Source organism: Mustela erminea, chromosome 3, assembly GCF_009829155.1.
Source record: "Mustela erminea isolate mMusErm1 chromosome 3, mMusErm1.Pri, whole genome shotgun sequence".
Classification (NCBI taxonomy): domain Eukaryota; kingdom Metazoa; phylum Chordata; class Mammalia; order Carnivora; family Mustelidae; genus Mustela; species Mustela erminea.
The window spans coordinates 98316327-98322885 of NC_045616.1; positions in this window are offsets into that span (position 1 = coordinate 98316327).

Here is a 6559-nt window from a genome sequence, read left to right on the forward strand (position 1 = left end):
CTATCTCTTGCTTATGCATTTATCTCTACCTCCTCCAGAACCAAACTGTAGATCTTTTTTTAATTTAAAAATTACTTTATTATTATAAAATACAATGCTCAAAAAATTTGCTTAAACTATTAGAATTATATAACCGAACATGCTTGTTAAAAATTTTTAGATACAAGAGGCACATAACATTATATTATATAATTATATATTCTATTTTTTTTTTTTTTAAAGATTTTATTTATTTATTTGACAGAGAGAGATCACAAGTAGGCAGAGAGGCAGGCAGAGAGAGAGAGAGGAGGAAACAGGCTCCCTGCTGAGCAGAGAGCCCGATGTGGGACTCGATCTCAACACCCTGAGATCATGACCTGAGCCGAAGGCAGCGGCTTAACCCACTGAGCCACCCAGGCGCCCTAATTATATATTCTATTAATTATGTTACATTACATTACATTATATTAGTTTCCAGATTCAAGATTTGTGTATTGTGTAGTGATCCCTAGAATAAGTGTTAAGAACATCTGTGACCACATATAGTTAAACATTTTTTCCCTGCAGCTCCTGGGTTGATCAGTTGGTTAAGCGTCTAGCTCTCCATATCAGCTCAGGTCATGATCTTAGGGTCCTAAGACTGAGCCCCACATCAGGCTCCTCACTCAGTGGGGAGTCTTTTGCATTGTCTCTCTCTCTCTCTCTCTCTCCCCCTCCCTCCCTCCCTCATGTAATGTGCTTGTGCTCTCTTTCTAAATCTTTAAAAAAATTTTTTCATGATGCTGAACGCTTTTGAAACCTATTCTTAGCAACTTTGAAAGATGAGATACAGGATTATGGTCACGATGTTATACATTACATCCCTATGACTTATTTATTTTATAACTGGAAGCCTGTACCTTTTGACTATCTTCAGAAATTCCACCCACCCCCGCCTCCCACCCACCACCGCCTCTGGGAACCAATCTGTTGTTTGTATGTATGAGCTAGACTGTGTCTTGTTTTTGTTTTGTTTTTAGAGATTACACGTGCGAGATCATAGCGTTTTTGTCTTTTGACTTACTCTGCTTAGCATAATCAGGCTTCTCACTTGGTTTGGCTGAGTTGCCTGGCAGATGGTAGTGAGTGTGTGCGTGTGCTCATGCAAACACACAGACATACACACTCTATGTGTGTAATATTACACAATTGTGAAGGTGAGCTTCATTTTATCAGTATCTCAGCAGTCAAAATAGAAGGAGCTTGGAATTCAGTGCCTATAAGGATGGGACTTAAATCTTCCTGCCACTTCCTCATATCTGTGTGCCTTTAGGCGAGTAATAAACCATTTTGAGCTTCCGTTTTTCACGTGGAGAAGGGAGGTAATAGGACCTTCTGTGAAAAGTGAAGACTAAAGTAGTTAGTATGTGCCTGGTTTTATCGAGAACCGGGCCCTCACTGAATGGAGTTTTATCTGTCCATCTGATACACAGTATACACATGGCCATAATTCACTGGATTTGAGCTTTCTGCAGCGACAGTGGAAACTCAGAAAATTTAGTCCCTCTGATCTCATGCTGAATATATATTTTCCACCATGATTCCATGCACATTTTCACTTGAATTTGGCATAGACCACTTTTTTTTTTCTTTTTTAACTTATAAACGCTTACGCAAAAGGCAATTATTACTTCATGGAAATGTTTGTCGACCATTCCTTAGTTTCATACCAAGAAGCAGGGCAAAGTATATTTTTACTACTAAGCAATTGAATCACTTTCTTTCCCCTCTCACCTTCTATATATCCACTGGGGCGAAGTCAGCTGAAAAAATAATAAAATCATATGCATAGACCTCTACTTCATCATCTGGTCTCAGGAACGCCTGCTGGCAACACATAGGTCATATACCCAAAGTGGCATGTTCTAAAGGAGACAGATAGACTCCGTCCCGCTAATTTATTGCCTGCCTTTTCATAGCATCAGATTCATAAAACATCGCCTGGGTGGCTGGCTGTCTCACTGTCTTGAGGCTGAAGCAAGGCACAGGGGGTCCAGGAAGGAGACATGAGTTGCCAAGTCCCTGCTGACAAGAATACTTGCCTACACCCTTTTAAAGCATTTCACATAGGCAACGTAGCAGGGGAAAAAGACCCAGCTTGCCAACAAACCATTACGAAAATCTAAAAATGGGGTATTAAGTTTTGCTCCATAAGTGTTCTTTCCGCGACAAGCCCTGTTGATTAAGCTTCAAAACTCTTTCAGTTTTTATGTTATGGAAGAGACTTCAGAATCTCATTAGCTCTGTTGGGTAGAAACACTGGAATTTTTTCAACCCGTTGTTTTCATGTTAAATAAAGCAGTGATAAGGAACAAAGCTAGAGGGATGGTTTTAGGCTGCTGTACTAGGTCCTGATATTCTACAAAGTGTTGGGATTTATCCTGGGTGAACCAACTTCGCAAAGGCAGGAGGAAACTCATCTTTATGTTTGGTGGAAAGCATGGGAGCAACAGCCCAACAATAGGAAAATAGAATAATAGGTCATCTTAGTGGCAGTTGAATTGAACTGATCTCAATATGTACATGTTATGTAGCGTCCCTTGCAATTTCTACCATGACCAGATCTGGAGTTGGTACAGTCCTACACCTTAGGTCCATACCACACCTAACCATCCTACGACTCCACATTTTAGATTTTTTTAAATTATTATTTATTTATTTGACAGACAGAGATCACAAGTAGGCAGAGAGGCAGGCAGAGAGATAGAGAGGGGAAAGCAGGCTTCCTGCCGAGCAGAGAGCCTAATGCCGGGCTTGATCCTAGGACCCTGGGATCATGACCCGAGCCGAAGGCAGAGGCTTTAACCCACTGAGCCACCCAGGCGCTCCCGACTCCACATTTTAAAGCTCTCAGGGGAATCGACAGGTAGATTTGTATAATCTGTTACATTCCAATATGGTCTCAACTGGAAGCCCAAAGCCTAGATCCCCACCCTCTGTCATTTGTTCTTTGGTCAGGGTTTTAGGAATTGGGCAGTTGTATGTGACAATCCAGATATGTAGGTTGTCTTGAAAAAATTGGTCGGTCTGGCCACACGAAGGCCCACAGTCCCATATGACAGCACTCAGCGGAAGCTGAAAGCACCTGTGTCCCATGGGTGGGGGAAGGCTTCTCCAGGGTAGCCCCTCCGTGCATCTCACCTCTGCTGCCTTCCTAGCCCCTGCACACCCTGGACTGGACAGTGGTTTACACATGCTGTTTTATATACAGTGACAATTAGAGACTGTGTTCATTTGCTAGGGCTGTCATGACAAAGTGCCACAGGTGGCTTAAACAACAGAAACGTATTTTCTCCTGATCCTCTAGAAGTTCTCAAGGCTGCAAGTGCTGACATCAAGGCGTTGGCAGGATTGGTTTCCTCTGAGGTCTCCTTGGCTTGCAGAGGGCTGTCCTCTCCCTCTGTGTTCACATGGTCTTCCCTTTGTGTTTCTGTGTCCTAATCTTCTCTTATAAGGGCACCAGTCATCCTGGTTGAGCACTCGTCCTAATGGCCTTATTTTCATTGCCTCTTTTAAGACCTTATTTCCAAATACAGTCTCAACAATTAAAATTAAAGGGGCACAGTTCAACTCTAACAATGTCTTAAAGGTTACAGGTGAGCCAAGTATTAAGTTCTTTTCATTCTGCTACAACCCACACTTCCGTAGCAATTAGTTAACGACAAAAATCAGGAAATGGGTAGATTGCATAATCCGGACATCTGACTGATTTGTTTAGCACACCCACATTCAACATCACAAACACAGGTGAGGACTGGAAGCTCTAGAACCCTACACTGGTTCATCCCGTGTTGTTCTTGTTGGCTTAGAGAGAACCCTGCTCTCACTAGGAAGTGCTCTTTACATAGTTTTCCCCCATCATTCTGTATTTCGTCCTTTCTCCATAATTCGGCATCCTCAACCTTTTACTGCTACCCTCTCTTGACACAAAGCTACCTTCAAAAAATTTTTTAAATTGAGATGTAATCCATACGTTTTATTAGTTCCAGGTGTAAAATACAACCCAACAGTTTTATATACTGTGAAACGATCCCCAGGGTCATCTACTTAACATCCACCACCGCATATAGTTTCATAACTCTTTCATGTGATGAGACGTTTTAAGATCTACTCTCTTAGGAACCTTCTCATGTATACTACAGTATTAACCATAGTCACCACGCTGTATGCTGCATCCCCATGACTTCCTGTTTTGTAACTGGAGGTTGTAACTTTTGACCCCTTTACCTTTTTCATCTAACTCCCACCCCTGATCCCTGGCAGCCACCAATATGTTTTCTCTTGAGTTTGGTTTTAGGGGTGTTTTGTTTCCGTTCTTAGATTCCACACATAAGTAATATCATACAGTATTTCTCTTTCTAGTTCTGACTTACTTAACTTATTGCCCTCCACCCATGTTGCACATGGCAAGATGTCTTTCTCTTTTGTGGCTGAGTAGTATTCCATTGCATCTACATTCCCCATTGTCTTTACACATTCGTCCATCAGTGGACACTTAGATGGTTTCTCTCTCTTGGCTGTTGTAAATAATGCTGCAGTGGACCTGAGGTGCATATACCTTTTTAAGTTAGTCTTTTCACTTCTTTTGAATGAATATCCAGTAGTAGAGTTGCTGGATAGTATGGTAGTTCTATTTGGCTTTTTGTTTTGTTTTTTTTTTGTTTTTTGTTTTTTAGGGTTTTGTTTGTTTGTTGTTCTTGTTTGTGTGTGTGTGTCAGAACTCCATACTGTTTTCCATTATGGCTGCACCAATTTATATTCCCACCAAAAGTACACAAGGTTTCCCTTTTCTGCATATCCTCACCAACACTTGTTATATCTTTCTTTTCCAGTTGTTTTGGGATATAATTAAAATAGAGAACTATATAAATTCAAGATGTACAGTATGATTTATGATTTCAGCTGCATAAATTATGAAATAATTATCACTAAAAGTTCAGTTAACATCCGTCATCCGATGTAGATAAAATATACATTTCTTCCTTATGATGCAAACTCTTAGGATTTACTCTTAACAACTTCCATATATTATACATATATATATATATATATATATATATATATATGCTGCAGGTTATGCAGTGGTGTTAACTGTATCCATCACTTTATAGATTATATCCCTGGTGCTTATTGATCTTATAACTGGAAATTTGTACCTTTTGATGTCCTTCATTTAACTTTCCCCACCTCTGGTAACCACAGATCTGATCCCCCCTTTTCTATGAAGAGTTTGGTTGGGGTTTTTGTTGGTTTGTTTGTTTTTATTCCATATACAAGTGAGATCATGGAATATTTGTCTTTGACTTATTTCACTTATCATAATGCCCTCAAGTTCTATTTATGTTATCACAAATGGCAGGCTTTCCTTTTATTTAAGACTGAACTATATTCCATTGTGTGTGTGTGTACACACACTCAAACACATACATACTCATCCCACATTTTCTTTATCCATTCATCCACCAAATGACACTTAGGTTGTTTCTGTGTCTTGGCTATTATAAATAATGTTGCTATGAACATGAGAATACAGGTATCTCTCTATTGTAGTATTTTTGTTTTCTTCAGATATATTCCTGGAAGTGGAATTTTTGGATTATACAGTAGTTCTATTTTTAATTTTTGGAGGGAACTCCTTGCTGTTTTCGACAGTGGATGCACCAATTTACAATCTCACCAACAGTGCATGAGGGTTTTCTTCCCTCCAGATCCTCACTAGCATTTGCTAGTGGTCTGTTTAATGTTTGCCATTCTGACATACACATGAGGTGATACATCATTTTGATTTTGATTTGCATTTCCCTAATGATGAGTGATATTAAGCATCTTTTCATGTACCTGTTAGCCGTGCATATGTCTTCTTTAGAAAAATGTCTATTAAGGACTTTTGCCCATTTTTCAGTTGGATTGTTTGGGTTTTTTGCTATTGAGTTGTAGAAGTTCTTTATGTATTTTGGATTTTAACTCCTTATCATAGATATATATGGCTTGCAAATATTTCCCATTCTGTAGATTGTCTTCCCGTCTTGTTGATCCTTTCTTTTGCTGTGCATAAAATTTTCAGTTTAGTGTCTCACTTACATATTTTTTTATTTGGCTGCTTTCATTTTAGTTATCACAACCAAAAAGTCTCATTGCCAAGCCTCATATCAAGATGCTTTTTTCTTATTTTTCTTCTAGGAGATTTATGGCTTTCAGTCTTATATTTAGATCTTTAATACATTTCAGTTCGGTTTTATGAGTCATGTGAGGTAGGGGTCAAGTTTCATTCTTTCACATGTGACTATCCAGTTTGCTCAGCACCACTTATTGACAAGATTGTCTTTCCCCCATTGAGTATTCTTGGCTCCCTTATCAGATATTAGTTAACTGTGTATACATGGGTTTACTTCTGGACTGTAGGCTCTGTTCCACTGGTTTATGTGTCTGTTTTTATGCCTGTTTGGATGAGTATAGCTTAATGGTATAGCTTAAAATCAAAAGGTATGCTGTCTCGTGCTTTATTTCCTTTGTCAGGATTGTTCTGTCTACTAGGGGT